Here is a 19,826-nt window from a genome sequence, read left to right on the forward strand (position 1 = left end):
TGCATTTAAAAAATATTTCAGTCTTCTGTGTCATGGTTAGCTCTATTTGACTTGGCTTTGTTTGAATAAAAAATAGAATGTGAAATACTGTGATTCTGCTAATTTCCTAGCTCTACTAAGTTTTTGCTAATGTGACTTAATATATACATATATGTAATTCCTACTTGAAATAATGAATTGTAATATTTTTAGCTTTTTCAATTCTAGGTTTTAGGGCAAGATTCAAATAATTGCCAAGAATTGCAGCACATCAGGAAGAAACTAAGTTGTGACAAATAGAGTCAGGAAAGATTAATGTATTTCACATTATTTGAAGATAAAGTCTTATGTTTAAAAGAATCAAGTAATTCTAATATGATAACTCGTCTGAGGACAGGATTCTTTGAAGGAGAATAATTTTGTTCTGTATTACATAAATTCTGAAGCAAAAACTTGCTACAGACAGTATTTGACTATATTGCTGGTAAAAACATTAAAAAAATAATGAAATGTATAATTTTGACATTTTGTAAATAAGTAATTATGCCAAGCCTAATCATAACAAAAAATCAAGAATTAAAAGCACATTTAGAACTCTGTCTTTGTGAGGAAAGAAATTCTGTTGGGAATTTTAACAAATGTGGGGATTGGGAATTTTAACAAATGTGGGTAGTCCTTTTTCATATATATTATTATTTGCCTCAATACCTCTTTTAGTTTATAACAAGTTATATTAATATCGTTCTTCAAAGGCATGGCTCTTTCTAGAGGAAAAGGTAATGTCTACCTGGATTGTAGGGAGGCAATGAAAGAAAAGGAAGGGAAGAAAGTGAAATGTTAATGTTAGACCCTGACTTAGAAATACCCCAATAGAAAATGGTGATAATGGGGCCAAACCAATTATCATTACTTTGTATACCAGTAGGTGTGGGAATGCTGAAGAAGTCTATGGTTTTGATGAAGTTTATAAAACCCAAAGATATTTAGTAACCCATACAAGCAATATAATTAATGTTAATAGCTTTTCATATAAATGCAGTTTATTCATAATCTCAGAAGGTGGGCATTGGCAACTGTTATCACAGCTAAATACTTTTCTGTGATAGGTATGCAGATATATTTTTCTATACCCATTATCTAAAATTGAAAATGATGTTTCCCAGTTTTCAGCTGAGAAGTTAGCTGGAAGTGGGAAATTTTATGTGAGTGGTGGCAAAAAATAACCCTTTTTCCAACGCAAAGAGTACAGACACACTCAGTGTACCCATGACTGTGTCCTTATCTTTCCACTATTGCTTTTTATTTAGTTTTCATGGGACAGCCTGTCCAAAGATTCACAAAGACAGGCTGGATCCTGTGGACTTGCCCCAACTATCCATGTTTGTTTTGCCAAGAGTTCATACTTTTTCCAATTGCACATTTCCTCCACAGAGCAAATTTTGCTTTAGAGTCCATGACACAGTTTAAAAATACAAATACAAAAACTGTGTGACTGCAGTTGAGATCTCTCTTATAACACAGCAGCCAAAACCTTGCTAAATCTCTTGCTGATACAGCTCTGATATCTCACAGCTAGAGGAAACTGAACAGCTTGCCACAAGTCCATATTTTTTGAGGAATTGCATAGGGCATCCTCTTCTGTCATCCCATGGCCTTTCTGTAGGTGGAAGAAAGGTCTGAGAACCTCAGTCTGAGGCAGCAGCACTGATCTTCTTAGATAGCTTCTTACTGGCTTCAATAAAATGCATAAAACTTAATAACACACTTACTGGCTATTTTCTCTCTTTTGACTTAGCTGTGCGAATAAACTCTCAGAAGCAGAAGTTGTGCAATGAAAATAATTATCTCAGGGCATTTTGAAGGGTGAATTTTCTGGTCAGTCTGTCATACTGATGTGTTTCCTGAAAAGAAGCACTAAGAAGCATCTCAGCAGCCTTCTCAAGAGACTAGATTTTCTGCTTTCATAGAAAACACAGTATGTGCAACCACCCTATGTATCCCTTTGTCCATCTTCCTTCTAATGGTGTTGGATTCAGTGCCCAACTTGTAGTGGTTCCTGCCAGGTTGGAGGAGACAGAGTTCAGGTCTAGTTCATTATGTTCAGCTGCTGCTGGTCACTCATCAGTGCAGATGTAACACTAGGCTGGCAGGAGCTGGGAAGGAGGAAGGACGAATGCGGTAACTCTAGGAAAGGGAAGGGTGTGGAGAAGAGGCAGTGAAGAAATGCTGTGGGGGGATACTCGGGCAGAGCTGCGTGTAATGGAGCAGTTCAGGTATTGTGCAAGATTGCTGTGAGGGAGCATAGGCAATACAGCTGTGTTGCACTGGAGGGCTGAGACACTGCATTACACAGTGGGCTCTAAATGTAGGACATGATTCTGTAGGAAACCAGGCTTCATTAGTCCTGCTGTTCCCAGGGTGACTTACGGAACAGTAGGCATGCTTTGACATATGGCTGTATACCAGCAAAACTTTCTGTGAATGGCTGGAAGACTGAGTGGTTTCTTTTGTTCCAAAGACACATTTTCATTTCTACAGAAAATGGAATTATTGAGGGCCTGCTGAGGATAGAAAGCCTGTAATTTATCAGGGAACTGCACTGGTAGGCATATCTAATCTGCCTAATCCATTGCCATTAGCATTGAACAGACAAAATTTTGAAAGCATACCTAAGCCTGCTGGTGATACAAAAGCGCCTACAGCTAAATAGATTTTTTTTTGTTTCTTGAGATTTAAAGCTCACATATGTTTGCTGTACAAAAAAAAAACCCAAATCCAACTGAATAATATTACTGTAACTTAGTTAAAGCTTTCTATTGACAGTATAAATCATGAGGACAAAGCTTGAGTCCCTTTTATGTGCCTTTAGAATACTGATATAAAAATAGATCTTTTTGTGTTCGTATTTCTTAACAATAGTTTAAAAGAATTCAGAGGCAGTAGCTTTACTGAAATCTTTAAAATTGAGACTGGCATATAGTTGCATCAAAAGGGAAATTCAAGCTCTTCTGATGCCACAGTTTTGAAGGGGATGGAATCCTCTTTGGTCCTTGTATGCAACTCCTCTTCTGATTACCACTGAATTATTTCAAAAGGATACTTTTTTCTAACATTCACAAATGTGATTGTTTACAACATTATCCCACACATTGTAATGCAGAGCAAAGTAAAAAGGTAGAAAGAGGAGTGAATAAAGCTTAGTGAGCAAGCTATGGTCAGTGTGGAAAGACAAACAATCAAAAAAGGTAAAGTGTAGTTTGGTGCACTGTTTGGTGCTCTGGATCTCAAAGGCATTTATCCTGCAAGTGAGCCACTGGGAACAGCAATAACTTTCTCCTTCAGCAGCATCTATCTGATTTCAGTTAACAAAGATCCTCATGAACCTGTTTGGTGTAGTCTGATGAGATAATGTGTTAAATCCTGTGATGGTTGGTCCTAATTGCACTTCTTTCCAGACATTATAGATCTTTTACACAGCAGTGTGTTTTTCTTCAGCCTACTAATGCCACACACTATCCAGTTATCACAGCTCTTAATTTGCATTCTCTCTTTAATGTTTTCTGTGTTTTTTTACTGCAGTAGCTTTGACTAAGTATTCTTCTATTTTATTGACTATTCCCCTTTTAAGCTAGGGTAAATAATAACTATGACCTGTGTTTTGAAGTGTCCAGTATTTATTGTGTTCTTGAAGAATCACTGAATAACTGGTCAGAGCTAGTTTTCAGGTGACCTCGTAGCCATGTTCGTTTAGCACTTTGCTCAGCAGCTCTTTGAAGGAGATAGGGTACAGAAGCAGAGGGCTTTTATCATCTTTGTTTTTGCCTCTTGGAAACTTTACTGGAGATTCACACACGTGCTAATATGCATTAGTGATTTTGCCTTTTGCAGAAGTTGAAAAGCTCATTAGATACCATCAGGTTTGTTTTGTGCATGATATTGAGACAAATAATGCAATTGTATGATCAAAATACTTGACTAAAGGTTGTCCAACATTTAGGATGTTGGTAACATGCTGTGTGAACCTTTTGACTTTCGGGCCAGACCTCTCTGTCAGCCATTTCTTATTTTACTGTAGTTTTACTTAACATGGAGCAGTTGTCCTGAGAGGAAGTCTACAAATGTAGCACGGCCCAGAAGAGGCTGAATAGCTGCAGGAAGCACAAATGGGCCAATATTGTTTTCTTGTAGTGGGTGTCAATATGGGGGAATGGGACTGAAAAATAGATGTATATAAAAAAGAGGAGAGCTTATTCAGTTGTGTCAGGCTGGCAGAATGGATTAATTGTTCTCATTTGGAAGTAGAGGTGGAAATGGAGGAGGAGCTCTGAAGCCCATATGTTTCTCAAAGACAAAAATCTTTCCCAGTGTCCAAAATCATGGCAAGGCAATGCTCAAGAGTTATCCAAGCTTCAGGGGAGCAGAGTACTGTTCTGCACACGCTTTATGAGTTTCAATTACTCTGCCAGACAGTATTGAGTAGTATTGAGTCTGCCACTTGACTGGAAGCAGGCTTGATAAAGACAGCATTCATGATAATTAAATGGCTCAAACGGACTTTGGAAAGAGAAACGTGTCTAGCTAAGGACTGGGATAGTTGATCCCTTGCTGACTGTCAGCAGGGCTTGGGACTTTGTATCCAAGAAAAGGCAAAGCTTTGTGTGACACTGCAAGGGGCCTGAGTCAGGGGATCACTAACCTGTCTGCCTGGCTACTGCCATCCCCAGAGACACACAGACAAACAGGAGCTTTCTAGAGCCTGGTCTCTGCATTCTTCTATGTCTGTCTTTCAGGAAGCTAATCCACACAGAGCTGTTCTTCCAGAGTGGTCTGTGGAGTGTTCCTTGGTTTCATGGCATTTAAACACTCTGCTTTGTTTCTATCTCCTAACTAAGAGCTAATCCTTCCTAGAATAGTTTCCTTGTATCATTTTTCAGGACAATCAGTTACTGAGGCTCCAATTACAAATGCCAGGGAAAGTTCCTCTCAGTTGTGCGTGTCAGCAAAATGTCTTCTTTTATTAAGGTAACTCCCATTGTGGAGGAAGGCTACAAGGCAAAACACAGACTCTGCCAGAAACACCTCCGCATCTGAGGTGTTGGCAATATTTGTGTCATGATGAAGTAATTGGAGCACCCTACTGATTACTAAAACAGGTTCTTCCCAGACCTGTCTGAAGCAGTGAGGATTTTTGAGGGGGAGGAGGCAGGTGGGGAGGGGGTTGGTGGATGAACTAGGAAAAGCTGAAAAGGGGGGAAATCTCCCAGGAATTATTCACTTTATTCCATGCAGGGACTGTCAGCTTTGTGATAAAATGTTTGAGATCAACTGATGGATGACTGCTTCATGGGGCTCTTGAGTCTGGAATAGTGTTCTGGCCAATGGATAGAATCTTGAAAAGTTTGTTGTTGTTTTGGGGATTTTGTTGTTTGTTTTTTTTTTAAAAGTGACAAAATGACTGATTCTGGAAACAGTGAAAGGAAATGTGTGGGTTTTGTTGTGAGTGATTCTCAGGCATTAGAGTGTTACCATCAAACATCCTGTGGTACTGGCTGTGGCTGTTCAGCTGTTTGCTCAGTCACTGCACTGGCCTGTAGCTCGTGCTGCGAACCCTCTCTCCCACAACCTTTCAGCAGGGAGGATTGCTGCCTGTCCTCTCTACCTTTCTGGTCCTTCACAACTCACTGCTACTCCCTTGTCTTCTGCCATCGATGTCATCCTTGCTTGTGTTGTTAGGCATTTTTATGTGGGCCCATCTATAAAAGAAAAGCACCTTGCCTTATTATTCATAAGGGAAATATCTCTTCTTTCAGCTTCTTTGCTTCTTCTATGACTTGTACCAGTGGCTAGCCAATAGTGATGACTAGTTAATGCTGGTCAAGAATTGCAGCTGTTTATTTTCTTGATGAGGAGGAAAGGAGGCTGAGCAAGAAATGTCAGATGTTCAGACTGATTTCATTGTGTACAAAGGTATCTTGTATCTTCTTCCTGTCACATTCTTCCTGCCTTAATTTTTGTGTTATTTCGCAACTCTTCCTCTGGTTCCCTCTGACTGCAACTCAGACTGTGAACTCTCTGACAGTGTGTTTGGGTGATGCCTTGCAGCCAGACTGCAGTCTGAAGTAGGGTACAAAAAACCTGTAACATAAAAAGTATTGATACCAGGTTACTTCACAGTCTCACAAAGTACAGCCTCTTATCATTACTTTTAAAAGTAGAAATGTTAGCAGTAAGGAATTGTCAAATAGGTGTTACCTGAAGGAGTTGCCTTCTGATAATCCTATGCACACATTAATGACAAACATTAAAATGTCATGGTCATGCACATTACATTTGCAGTAGCACAGGAACCCAGATGTAAATACTGGAAGAAAAATTATTTGTTCAACACATGTCACAAGAAGGCCTTTAAGGCAAAAACAAGATCAAGAGCACTGCAGCATGTTATATATTTCTACAGATACAAAAAAAATAATGACCCAGTGCCATATTCACAGTGGGATATTTGGGATTTTGCTTACTTATGGAAGTAACTATTCTGAAGAAAAGGTGAAAAGATTTTAGACTTTTAGAGTAGGTTCAGACAGGTTTCAGACAGGTAGTGCAGGAAGTTTTAGGAACTGTCTACCAAACGTTTTGTGTGGCTGAGATAACAAGATAGAAAGGGCATGAGTCAAAGGGAAGATGGTGGGAAGGTGGGAGGAAGAATACAGGAGGAGATTCAGAAATGAGAGATATCAGTGGCCCCTTGGCTCCTCTGAAGGCATTTTGTATTTATTTTGTATTAGCATCTAATATTTCGGCAGGTAGAATGTATATGGCATTTATTTCTTCTACCTTAGTTTGGCAAGACTGATGGAAACACATGTAGACACTTTGTATTGTTTGAATGATCATTTGTTTTATCTTCCAAACAAATAAACTTCATCAGATCAGTGATGTTCACTAGAAAACTTATTTTTATAGGGATTAACTTTTCATCTTTTAATTAACTCCAGATTTCCCTTTGAAAATTTGTGTTTCGCTTCTTTGCTTTTGAATGCAAGACACTTAACAGTCTATAACAAAGCATACAGGACAGCTGAGGCATGTGTTGTGTACTTTGTATACAAGTAAGTAAGGTTGTGGAGTTTTTTTATGGTGTTAGAGATGATAAAATTACTGTGCTTTTCCAAGGTCAGGGGGTATTTGTGGCAAAGTATAGAAAAGAAGAAGAAAACATTCTAAACCTTTTATCTGTGCTCCAGGTGTTTTTTGTTAAAGAGCTGGAAAGCCCATTGCAAAACTCCTGAAGCTGCGTTCCAATGGTCAAAACCAGCATGTCAAATGAAAGTGTTTCCTTTTTACTTCCAACTGTGTATAATGAAACTGAAGGGCTGTACATAGCTACATGATTGAAGAGTACCCAGTAAACTGCCCTGACTTTTGCTATGATTTTGTGAAATGATCAGTCTAATCCTTAAAGGTTTGAGCTGATTTAAGTTTCCTGCTTAACCAAATTTCTTAGGGAAATAGAGCTCATGTGGATTACACTATTTGTCTGCTGATATGCTTGACAACTTTCTGAGCCATTGATGTAAAAAGGCAGGCAGGACTCCCCTGTTGTACATTTTCTGGTACATCCCCTCAAAAAACCATCATCACATACAACGCTTACTAATCAGTGTGCATGTGGGGCAGTGCAGTTTATGACTGCCTGAGGGGCACTTTGGAAGCGATACTAGGGAACTGGGGTTATTGTTTTAGTGGTGTTAAGGCACACAAATCTTAGAAACCAGGCCTTGTCAGTTTTGCTGCTCAACCATTTCTTCACATACGAGTTTGGAGCATAAAATCTGCCAAATTAATAAACCTCCATTCCTGGGAAAAACCATGCTTTGCAATGCCTTCTGAGAGAAGAAAATAATTTACTCACTGACCATTTTTCAGGAACATGCTGGAAACACTTGTACAAGTGTTCATTATTTTACATTCATAAGCTTTTTGAAATCTTTTTACAATAGAAAAAAAAAAGTTGTTTGGCAATGTATGGTATAGAGAGCAGAGATCTTGATCATCAGTTTAGGGATGCTTTAATGTGAGAGAATTTGAAACCTTTATACAATGCCAATAACAGACTTTGTGTGGTCTAGACAGAGTGATGGATGGGCCTTGTGGCCCATAATAGTATTGAAACTCAAAACATCGTGGTATATGGAGTGTTGCACATTTGAGTTATCACTAAGAGATAAAAAATTTATCGCGCACTTGTTGCCATTTGAAGGAGGCTGAAGCAGCTTCTCTGGAAAGACAATCAAAGAATGAAAGCACATTATTGGAATTTTTCCTTCACCATTGCTATCTCCATTCCCGTCATACTCTGCTGTGTTTAGTGGAAATTAACTGCAGCAGAACATCCAGAGAACATCTGATTTCCTGTAAAACATTAATTTTATTTATTCTTCCTCACGTTTTTCAGTTCTCTCCTCTCCTTCCTAGTCCTACTGACAACAAAAGAAATTACACAAAAGATCAGCTGTTTGCTTTATGTAAAATATTGCATCAAAATAATGATTCATTGGAAAAATATTTCACACAGTAAACACACTCACAAATACCCACTCAGGTCACAAAACCAAAAATGTTATCAATAAGGACAAAGGAAGTTGTTATTTTAGTTTTTGAACAGTCTTGATTCATGTTTCCTGTCATTTTCCTTGGGGAAGGAGAAACAATTATCCTTAAATAAACAATTTAACAGACCTGCCAGAAATTCTTCAAATCCTTAAACCAGTATTATCAGGAATAAATCCATAGCTGAAATAAGCTATGCTCTCCCTCTGTCTGAATTCGGCTTCCACATACAAGTTTGAGCGCTACATCTCACATCACGATCTGATACTATTTTTAACCCAAAGGCAAGAAGCCATTGTTGTAAATCCTGTTTATGTAGCATAGTGTGATGATCACCATATTTCAAGAAGATCTCAAGTGAGGTTTTTTGGTTCTTACCAAGTTGTGCTGTATAATTACTCTGAGGTTTGCTCAGTAGGAAGCAGCCTATTTGTTCCAGTTTTGTCAGCCCACAGAGGTGCTTTGTGCTGCTTTCCCAGCTGAAGCCTGTGGTGGCTTGCTCCCTGGGATGCCCAGAGACTGGTGAGATGTTTGTGATCACCAACAGGGGTGCTGGGGATGCTACGTGTCTGGATTCTGACACTGAGTTTGTTCTCTGCAAGGCTATCAGGAAGTGCTGTCTGTCATCTTTTTGTTTATGTTGTTCAAAAAGCCATGAAAGGACACAAAACTAAAAGGTCTTAGTGCTTTTTCATGCAATGTTTGAAATATTCTGTGTGTATGATTCTTCTTCCCTTTCACTTGCTTTTTTTCCAGTATAACAAATGTACTCTATTCATGAATCAAAACCAGAAAGACTGGAGAGTGTTATGCTCAGTCTTTTCATGCTGCTAATTTCATATTCAGGGAAGTCAAATGGTTTCCCTGCCTTTGGCCTCTGTGAGCCTCATGGTGCATTTTGGGTTGAAGGGACCCATCTAGTACAACTCCCCTGCAATGGGCAGGGATATCTTCAACTGGATGAGATCTCTCAGAGCCACATCTGGCCTGACCTAGAACATTTACAGGAATGGGGCATCCACAGCCTTGCTAGGCAATGTCTTCCAGGGTTTTACCACCCCCAGTTCCTAATATCTAATTTAAACGTCTCAGTTTAAAGCCATTCCCCCTTGACTGGTCACTACTTGCCTTTGTAAAAAGTTTCTCCCTAGCTCCCATGTAGGTCCCTGGAAAGTTCTATAAGGTCTCCCTGGACCCTCCTCTTCTCCAGGCTGAACAACTCCAACTCTCTCAGCCTGTCTTTGTAGGAGGTGTGCTCCAGCCCTCTGATCATCTTTGTGGTCCTCCTCTGAACTCACTCCAGCAGGTCCATGGCCTTGTGTGTGGGACCCAAGAGGGGCAAGCATCACTCCAGGTGGGGTCTTGTGAGAGCAGAGAGGGGGAGGATCCCCTCCCTCACACTGCTGGCCATGGTTCCTGTTATGCAGTCCTGTATATGATTGGCTTTCTGGGCTGCAAGTGTACATTGCTGGGTCATGTCCAGCCTCTCATCCACCAATCTTTCTGTGTTAAGTTTTTCCTTAAACTTCATGTTCTCTCACACCTCCTTGGCAGATTTCAAGATCCTGGAAGTTTCTTCCCGTCTGCCTTCTGCAGGTGGGATCTGACCTAGCTTTTCTTGTTTGGTAAGTGAGAGAGGTGTCAGGACTTCTTCCTTGCAAGTAGGCCAGTTGTTTCTCCTTTTGTCTAATATCACTTTCTCTTATTTCACAATGCAGCATTTCCATTCCCTGTGATTTAGGATATTGTTTTTCCCAAGATATATAAATTGCAAGCATGTAAAGAGTATGTAAGGATATGAAAAGATAATGTAAGGAAAAATTTAGTTTAGAAAAATTTACTCACAGTCAGAGGTCACTGAACAGATTTCTTCACCTTGTAAGACAGAACGCATGGAAAGTAAAAATTTACAGTTCACACTTCAAAGCTTTGTTTATATTATATAATGCAAAGTAATTCTCAGTGGGAACAGATTTATTGATGCATTTTGCCCCGACTGTGTTTTGTCATATTTCAGGAAATATGTATACATGTATAAAATCAAAACTTGGAGGAAATACTTGATCTGTTTAAATTTCTTCCTGATGAGTATAGGGCAGTTAAGTGGAGCCAGGGGCTTTTCAAAGATGAAGTCAAGCTTAACAAAACGATGACTTCACTTGTAATTTCTTCAATGACTGCAGATAGTACTGAAGCAGAAAACTATTTGTTTGGATTTTAGCAGTGTTTGGAAAACCAAAGGTTTTGATGTCTCCTGCCTTCCTGCCCCTGACCAGTCTTGTAAAACTCAGGTTTCATTTCCTAGAGATTCTCTCTTCCCAGCTGGGCATCCCTAATTTTATAAGAGTCTAAAACAAATTACTAGGTTAAAAGCACCTATTTTTAATGAAATTACCTGGCAGTTGATTGTAACAGATACAAAAATAAAGATTAAGTAAACCCTTCCCAAATTATCTCAGTGCAACTGAATAAACCCTAACGTCACTTGCAGCAAGCAAGTAATGTGCTTGGTTTTGAGTTCCCACTATCCTAATTTTGGGATTGTTGAATTTAACAATTGCTTGCTGGCTGGTGAGTGTAAAAGGTGTCCTTTCAAGGAGATTGTTGTAACTGCTGTCTGCTCTGCTCTGACCAGAGGAGAGAAAAAAGTTTTATCACTATCCTAATGAGAATGTGAAGCAATCTTGGATTTTGTTACTACAGCTGTGATGTGATAAGAATCCCGCCAGCAAACAGTTGCACATGTTTTAACACTTTGCTGCTTCTCATCTGGCAAGTGGTACTGTGTCCTTGTTGGATGCTGCCATTACAAAAGTGGCCAGCCTAAAGCAGCAGGGAGAAGATAGGATCACTCAAACAGCCCTGCTGTGGTGCACTGAGAGGCTGAAATCCTTAGAAACTATTAGTTGTGTTATCTGACCACATCATTGAATTCCATTAAGAGAAAAGTGGATCTGGACAAACCTTTTCGTATCTGGTCTCATCATAAATGGGTGAGATGTAAATTCTGGTAGGGAAAGGAGACTGTAAAAGGGGAGTGGAATGGCATGGAGACCCTTCCTGGAAGTTGAATATGGAGAGGGATGCTGGGAGAGAGGGACAAGTTCTTGGTTTTCCCCTATGGGTATGCTTCCGCTCCATTATTTCCCTGCATAGCCAGTCCATTGGAGTAACCCCTCTCCAGTCCCTCTTGGAAACTATTTCTCACTCTAAATAAACCAAAGGCTGTGTGTGTCATACTTAAATACTAAAGAAATATTATGACTTAAAGGTGTATATTAACGCTACACCTTGTTCCCTCCTGCCAGATGTCAGTGAAAGTCCTCTTGTTGGCTTTTATAGCCATAAAATCAAGTGCCTCAGCTCTGTCTCATCTCTGACTTGCCCATCCTAGACTTCAGAAGTTAGTTACATCAACAAGGTCTGGGCTGAAATGTATTATTAGGTGTCTCCTACCACCCTCCTCTCCAAATTCTACCTGTCTTATAAACCTGTAGATAGAGTCTCATCAGGCTAAGGCAAAGCCATCACCTAGGAGACTGGCTTGGGTTGGAAGGAATAAAGCTGTCTCTTAGTATTTCCAAAAAAAGCAGTTAAGAGCTTGAGGCAGGACAGAAAACACAGTAGAATCAGAGACATGAAAACAGTTCATATTTTTATCTCATGACAAAGACAGGTTGATGATCTCTCCTGTTACAGAGGAAGCTTCCTGTGTTAGCTGCCAGGAAGGTTTTCCCCTCTCCATTTTTAAACTGATGGTGATTCTGATGTCTGAAATCCCTGCAATTCCAGGTACATTACCAAAACACTTTGTTAAAAGTCAACAGAATGTGTCATTTTGGGCACACAGTCAAAAGAAAGAAAAAATCTGTGCATGATTGAAAGTCTGTGCCATGCTTTCAAGTTAGCTATAAGCACAGTTAATAGAAAATAAATAAATGTATTTGAGCCTTAAGTTATCCCCATGAAATCTTTATATACTCTTGTTAAAAATGTGTGCTAACTTTAAGAGAAGGCAGGAGAAGAGGACAGCTTCAGTGTCTCCTCTTTCATGTGTATTTAGTATGGTTCCTTCAATGCTGCTTTATAAATTACTCTTTTACAGCTAGAGAGTCTCACCTGTTATCTGATGCTCATAAGAACAAAGCAGCTCCACTTCTGTATGTATATCACATGAATATCAGAGCAAAGTAAGCCGTTTGGTCTAATTTTATTTTTTATCATCATTTCATGAGGTGGTGCTGGTTTGGGGGGGGCTACATGTGCTGTCCAGCTGGGGTGTGCTGTCCAGAGGGTGGCCTCTGGGCCCAAGGGGTGTCCCATGACCCTGGCTGCAGAGTCTCCAGAAGCAGTGCTGTCACTTCATTGATGGCCACTGTGTGGCTGTGGAGGGACACAACTGCCTTGTGAGATGGTGGCTGGCACGCCTCATGTCACAGGAGAAGGTCAAGGGGGAGTAGCCCCCTGTGACAGTGACAGTAGCCTGCCTCTTCCCTGCATCCTGAGTGCAAGGGGGTGGCCGAGGAAGTGCCCTGGGCTGAGGGTGCTGCTCTGGGCTGGATGTCTGCTGTTCACTGGCAGCTCATCAGTGTCTTATTTATGGCAGGCTCATAGCAACTTAACTTGTTTTCTTCTTGCAGGCTGATTCTTCATGCACTTAGTGAAAAAGAAGGAGTTAGCCTAAGCAAAAATTTCTGTAGAGCTTTTGCAGAGCTGTTTGGTGCCAGTGGCAAAATGCCCGCTCCTTGTGGTATTGCCAGTAGCAGGTTTTGCTATGGGGGCAAATACACTTTGTCTCTTTTGATGCTTCCAGGTCCCAAGGAGACAAGTTGCACTGGAATTCCAGTAATACACTGTCAAAGACATTGGTCTGGATCTTTAAGCTGAAATTTCTAAGCACCTGGAACCCACCCACTGGGGTAGCAGGCTGACTTCTCATGGTTTTGTGCTGAGGCTCTATTTTATTTTTCCCCCTCTAGCATGGTTCTGTATGGATCAAATACCAAAAGATAGTTTAAAGTATAAACACAGGAAAAAATACAGATGGAGAAGAAATATAGAACTTAAGGAAGCAATATGATTTTGTTTGGAGATGGTCCACTGTTGCAGTTCAGTGGGTGCCCTGCAGCTGGGCCCCACAGATAGGAATGTCCGAATGACCCTTAACCTTAGCTAGACCCCATTGGCTGAGTGCCAGATAGCTCCAGCCCCCCTAGACCCAGACCTAGATAAAAAACCTTCCCGCCATTGTTCGGTCTCTTTTCCTGCATACCACCAGAGAATAAACACCTGGAAAACGAGCCTCTCTCTCCTGGTTTCTGTGGCACTGCTCCTCTGAAGTCCCCAAGGCTGAGCTAGCAGAACAGTTTGGGGGGGGCTGAAAGAGGGCTCTGCCGCAGTCCACTATGCCAACAAAGTTTAATGAATATTGCATTTTGCTTTGTTTGTAGGAGCTGGATGAGTGTAAGTCACCTACCACTCTTCTTTGTGTCTGAGACAAATCCATTCATTTTGAGATCATAATCATAAATGTTCAGTAGACAGTGTGCTATCCCACTCCCTTTTTACTGTAAAATTAAAAAGTCTTTACATTGCACCTACTATTCTTTAAAATCATTTAACTTGATTTATTTCATTCCAATAGAAAACTAATAATAAAGCTTTATGTTTTAGCTAAAGGGATTAATGAAGATTTCAAGCCTGGTTTGTCAGAGAATGACTTGCATACCAAGTCAGAATTGTAGAACAGTAGGGTTATTTAAACAGGAAAAGATGTGGTCCTGTGGATTTTCTTGTAGCTATACTGATTAAAGCTTGTCTGCATGCAAATATTACATAACTTTGTATTTTTTTGCACTGACATCTGATTTCTAGCATTATGTGATTGTATAAATACATATATGGAATAGAGATTCCTTTTTAAAACATTTGGTTTAAGAAGGTACCACAAATGACTTTTTATGGTGTAATTCCCCTTTAAAATAGTTCCCACTGAAGACAACTATTAATAGTCCATGACATCAGGGGCATCACACTTGGAACTTCAGATAATGTATGTATTTTGTACTCCTGGTGCAAAACCCCTTCCTGTTTTGTTTTCAGCTTTGGTATGTTACTCATTAGTATCTATTTTTGTTGTGAAACTGTCTCTCTTACATCTACAAACACTTTCTTTTTCCATAGGGAAATGGATTATTTGCACATACACTAAGTAAAATGGATAAAGATTAATTTTTTTTTAGTTAGGCTCTGATTTAAAAAACCTTGTTATAAAACCTGTTTTTATATTACACCTATGGATAGCAATTGCTTTTCAGGTTATTTGGTTTTTGTTAGTTGAAAACTGCAAAACAGGGTAGCGAATTTTTTTTTCCCTCATAAGCTAGTCCTATTTTCTTTATGTAGAATTACAATGAAACTGTTAGTTATACACTAACTCAGTGTTTTCATTTGCTGTTAATGGTATTTTGTTTGTGGGATGTCAGCAGTCTTTTCACTGGTCACGCTATTACTTTTTTACCTATCTATGTCAAAAATTAATTAGTAATTTCAGTTAACGCAGAGTGGCTTAGTCATTTCTGAAGTATTTCAAGTCACTGCAAGGATGACACAGCCATGTTAGTAATTAACTATGCCAGCCTTTATTCTTATTCTGGCTAGTAACTCAACTAAAAGTTTCCAGTGATACTGCATTTTGACATCTCAGAGGCTCAGCTATTCCCCTAGTATGGAGGTATAAAAGCATCAGTTAAGTGTGTCCAAAAAATTAATTGGACCCTTTCAGTTTTGTGCTTTATATCACAGCTGTCCAAGAAGAAAGCAAATGGGGAGAACTTAGCTTGTGCCTTGTCTGGAATTGTGTAACAAAGTGAACTTCTTTTTTATTTGTTGGCTCAGAAAGGAAGCCAATCAATCTGGGTTAAGAGATTCAGGGATTTGAGCTGGGTAGCAATTTTAGCATGACTCATAACACTTCATAAAATTAGCTTGCCAAGAAGATGTGCTTCTGTGAAACTGTGAAGTACCTGGGCTAGAGGTATAGCTGGAAGAGAAATAATTTTGACAGAAGAGCTCATAAAAGTCCAGCTCACGTCTTTTGGTGATGGCAATTGAAAGAATCATCAGTATTGATCATCTCAAGTCCTTATAGCCTGAGCTCCTGCACAGTGCCACGTCACCTTCAGCTCCCCTTTGCTGTGGAGATCCTGGATAAGCACAAAAGTAAGGGCAACTACTGAAGAGAAGATGGAAGCAGGGGCATAGCCAGCTGTCCACAGAGCTTCAGTAAGTGATTGTCCTACGTGTAAACCCGGGCCCCACAGTTTAGGATTTGATACCCAAGAAGTGGAGTGCTTGGAACAAGCATATCTTAACATTTCCAGTTAATTAAATGTCTTGAGAAACATAATTTTTCTCACTAATTTTGTGATGTCTAAGGGAAAATAATTTTGTTGTAAGCAGTTTTGCACATTTACGCAATCACATTATAACTTGCATGGAGACAGTAGGAAATGGGATAAAAATATGATGGGACATTTGTAGCTGAAGATTCCAGAATTTTTGTGCATTTTAATGCACTAAATCTAGTTTTCATAGTTTAAAAGAACATTTTCCCCCCAGATACAAGCTGGCCTCATCATTTATCTGAAGAGAAAATGGCTAATCTTTGTTGTAGTTCTGTCCTTCACTGGTTGAGGCTACTTCAGTGAAGCTTGTTTTTCTTTTGTTGTGCCAGCAAGGAGTAAGTACCAAACCAGATGCTACTTTTGCTACTCTGCTGTTGGCAGCTGCCCTGCTCTGCTTCTGAACTCACTGCCCCGCTATTTTTCCTATACCTGCATGAATGACTTGATTTCCTTTATCCTCCTTCTCACCACTCTCCTCCTTGAGATAATTGCCTTTTGCTGTTCACGTGCTGTGGTGCTGAGCACAGGGGCTGAGAACAGCAAGAGTTTTCCTGCTGAGTTTCATCTGTGGCCTATCAAGTACTTGTGTGATGGAGGCAGAGTAGCAAAGGGGGCAGCTGCAGGAGGAAAATATAGGAGCTGGAAGCAGAGGGAAGGTAGTCAAGAGACTAGAGTGATAGAGGCTCAAGCTATTTCATACTAGAACAGAACATGGAGGATAAAAATCTAACCACAGAAGGAGAGTATTTTTCTACTTGCAAAGTTTTCCAAATAATTCCACATTTTCAGTACTGCTCTAGAGCCTAAAAAAATAGCTCTGAGCCCTCAGTGTTCCTTGAGTTTTGTCTAGGATTGGCCACTGCTGAGAATATATATGTCTACTTCTGCTGGGAAATACTCTGCTAGCTCAAGTGGCAGTAAATGTGACATGGCTCTAGTTTGCCTAATCCTGTTGTAACCCTGTTGATGAACACCATAAAGATCAACAAGATTCCACATGTTGGAACAGCTATATTTTTTCTGGTTATTATCCCCTCCTTCCCTATATATATATATAAATAATATATAATTTAATAAAAATTGCATCTATAAAATTATATAAATTATATATATATTATAACTATATCAAACATTTCATATAACATCCAGTTAAATGAACATCCAGTTAAATAGATAAATTCTAGGTTTGTACTTATTTTGAGAGGAAAAGCGTATATGATGGTAATTCAAGCAAAGCTGTAATATAAAGGAATAATTCAGCAAGGAGGCTGAATTAAAGTTCCACAGGCTTTTTATTTTTTTGTCTTTTTTCCTTAAATTAATCTGATGTGGTATAATTGTCTGAAAATAACTAAAAGCTCAGCTGTGAGCTTTTATGCACCCCGGAAGAAATGCCTATATATAATTTTTCACAGGAAAGTACTGAAGGCAAAACGCCAGCAATGATTGCATGAAGTACAAAGTAAATTTATTTCATCATAAGAAAATTGTAGATTAACATTTATACTTCCTTCTCTTTTTCTGCACCCTCTGCACTCTGATATAACTATATTTCTTATCTGTGGGTGTGGTGCATTTCCTACAGCAGGAAAAGTTCTTGAGGGTTTGGTGTCTTGTGGCACAATTAGATATTCTCCTGCTACTGGGCTGCTGTGAATCACACCCTTAGGTCTGGAATACGGAACTGCAGGATTCCCAAGCCCTCTTGCACACAGGGACAGCTTAAAGAGTGAAATTTTAGTGTTGACAGAATAAGACGAGCACCATCATCATTAAACATTCAGATCTGAAATTACACGGGTACTTTACTTTTGGGTTTAGATTTTTTGCTCACTTCCCCTCTAACGTGAAGAAATCCCTTTTTTCTTTTTTTTAGATGACATTTTTCACAAGCAGAAGCCAGCAAGGTTTCAGACATCAGCTGCTATGCAAACTGCTCTCCCCAAACAGGTTAATTTGGGAGGGCTTTGATGAGTGTCACATCTAAAGCCTCGCTGCTTTCCGTTTTACCGTGTTGGGCTGGGCTGGGAGTCGTGGTTAAAAGCTGCACAGAGACCCAAAGCAGAAGGTGAGGGTGTGCCTTGGCGGGGAGCTGCCCGGCTGTCAGTGATCACCTGCGGCTGAGTTGAGTCTCGCATGGGAAGTAGGAAGTGCTGTGCTCAAGCTTCCTGTAAAATAAATGCAGCTTTCCCACAGCTACTGCATACAGGCTGTGACGCGCGTTTAAGATGTAATGGCAGCATGCGCTTAATAGCAGGGAGGGGATGATTCCACGGAGTGGCACAGGGGCTGGGAGACGAGCCCTGCTGCAGCCCGTAAAAGTGTTCAGCTGTCAGATACCCAGGGACGAGGAAGGGCGTGTGAGAGCGATCGGCTCCGCTCCTCACTGCGAGCTCCGGGGCTCTGTGACATCGTGGTTCTTGGGAATGCCCGAGTCTGAGTGCAGCCACTGAAAAGTCACACAGCTGGCAGTGAGTGCTACTCTCCTTTCAAGGTATGTTGGAATGCAGGTTTCTGTCTGTTTTTTTCCTTAAGAGCAAAGGATACCCTAAAAGAACAGAAAACAGAAAGCCTGCATTTGCTTCTAATGGAAGAAATTGGAAGAGGCTTTTTTTTTTTTTTTTTTTTTTTTTTTTTTTTTTTTTTTAAATAAGGTAAGGAGTAGAATGAGTAAATAGCTAAAATAAATGCTATTTGTGGTTTGGCTAAAATCAAACTATATGGTGCTTAGACCTGAGGCAGAAGGAAACCTTGGTGTCCTGACTGTTAAAAGGCTGAAAATAAATAGACATCAAGAACTTCCCAAAAGGGTGAAATTACTTTTGTCAGTGTAACTTTTGGAGAAATATCTGTGTGAAGTGTTTAAAAATGCTGCAGGATTAGGATATATCCGTGTGAAAGGCAATTGCTAAAATGGCATATGTTTTAGTATAAATAGAAGAACTTCTTTCATACTGAAAAAAACCTGATTAAACTGGAGGAAGCCTGAGTTTAAAATGCTGGTACTTCCTCCTGGTTTAAAGGCATTTCTTCTGCCACAGTCTCATGCAGTTGCTATCAGGAAGGAAAAAATACATTTGTCTGTATTGTAAATGTGTTAACTTCTAATCCGTGTTAATGTATACTTCTAATCTGATCAGGGTTTAGGGTTATGTCGTTTATGTAAGCACATACAAAATCTGCCATACTTTAGTTTTCTAGTTTGCATTTAAAAATTTTTTGACACTGAGAATAGACAACTGCATTTACTGGAATGTTTGCAGTGCTTTCTCATCATAAGGCTCTCTCAGTGCAAAGCAGCTTTAGTAATGAAGATATTTCAGTCTAGTTTATTTTAAAGCTCTGTATTTTCTGTAATACAAAAGCACTCTGCTTCCTAACTGCATACAGCAATATCAAATGTCTTCCTTCAGAGAGCACTGTAAGTTGTAAAATATTTAGAATTACTATAGTAAATAAAGAATTGCAGGGTGGCTTCAGTCCTCTTGGTCAATAGACACCAAATGCTTTAAAGAAGTAAATTTTTGCAGAGATACAGGCTGTGACTGAAATACCCCCATGCAGCTTTCCAACTGCATGTGAGCAGGCAGAGCAATCTGATACGTTTGGCTGCCCTCAGCCTGAAGGGCAAGTGGTCTCGGTTAAGGGCAGGCACTGGGTTTGGGGTTCCAATATTTACGGAAACAAAAGTTTCAAAATCCTGTCCTTAAATATTTTTCAAAACAAACATATTATCCTGATGCTTGTCCTGTATAGGACTTGTCTGTGCCTGAATGTGAGTGGGTGTCTGGGTTGTTGTTTTAACATGAAAGTGGCCGAAACCCTTCCATC

The 19,826-nt window shown here is 39.8% G+C and overlaps 1 protein-coding gene across 10 annotated transcripts in view; it reads left to right on the forward strand.

Moving 5' to 3' along the window:
* RNF144B (ring finger protein 144B) overlaps window positions 1-19,826 on the forward strand; it is an 89,082-nt gene that overhangs the window by 24,287 nt on the left and 44,969 nt on the right. For 2 of the 10 annotated variants that reach the window (XM_068199933.1, XM_068199899.1), the window contains exon 3: window positions 6,975-7,088. The exons of 7 other annotated variants lie outside the window; for them this stretch is intronic. The gene's annotated coding sequence lies outside the window, so the exon portion shown is untranslated. Of the gene's footprint in view, window positions 1-6,974; window positions 7,089-18,363; window positions 18,490-19,826 lie in introns of those variants that run through there. One more of the 10 variants, XM_068199911.1, reaches the window with a different exon arrangement.

The sequence above is a fragment of the Anomalospiza imberbis genome, chromosome 1 (assembly GCF_031753505.1).
Source record: "Anomalospiza imberbis isolate Cuckoo-Finch-1a 21T00152 chromosome 1, ASM3175350v1, whole genome shotgun sequence".
In the NCBI taxonomy this organism is placed as follows: Eukaryota; Metazoa; Chordata; class Aves; order Passeriformes; family Viduidae; genus Anomalospiza; species Anomalospiza imberbis.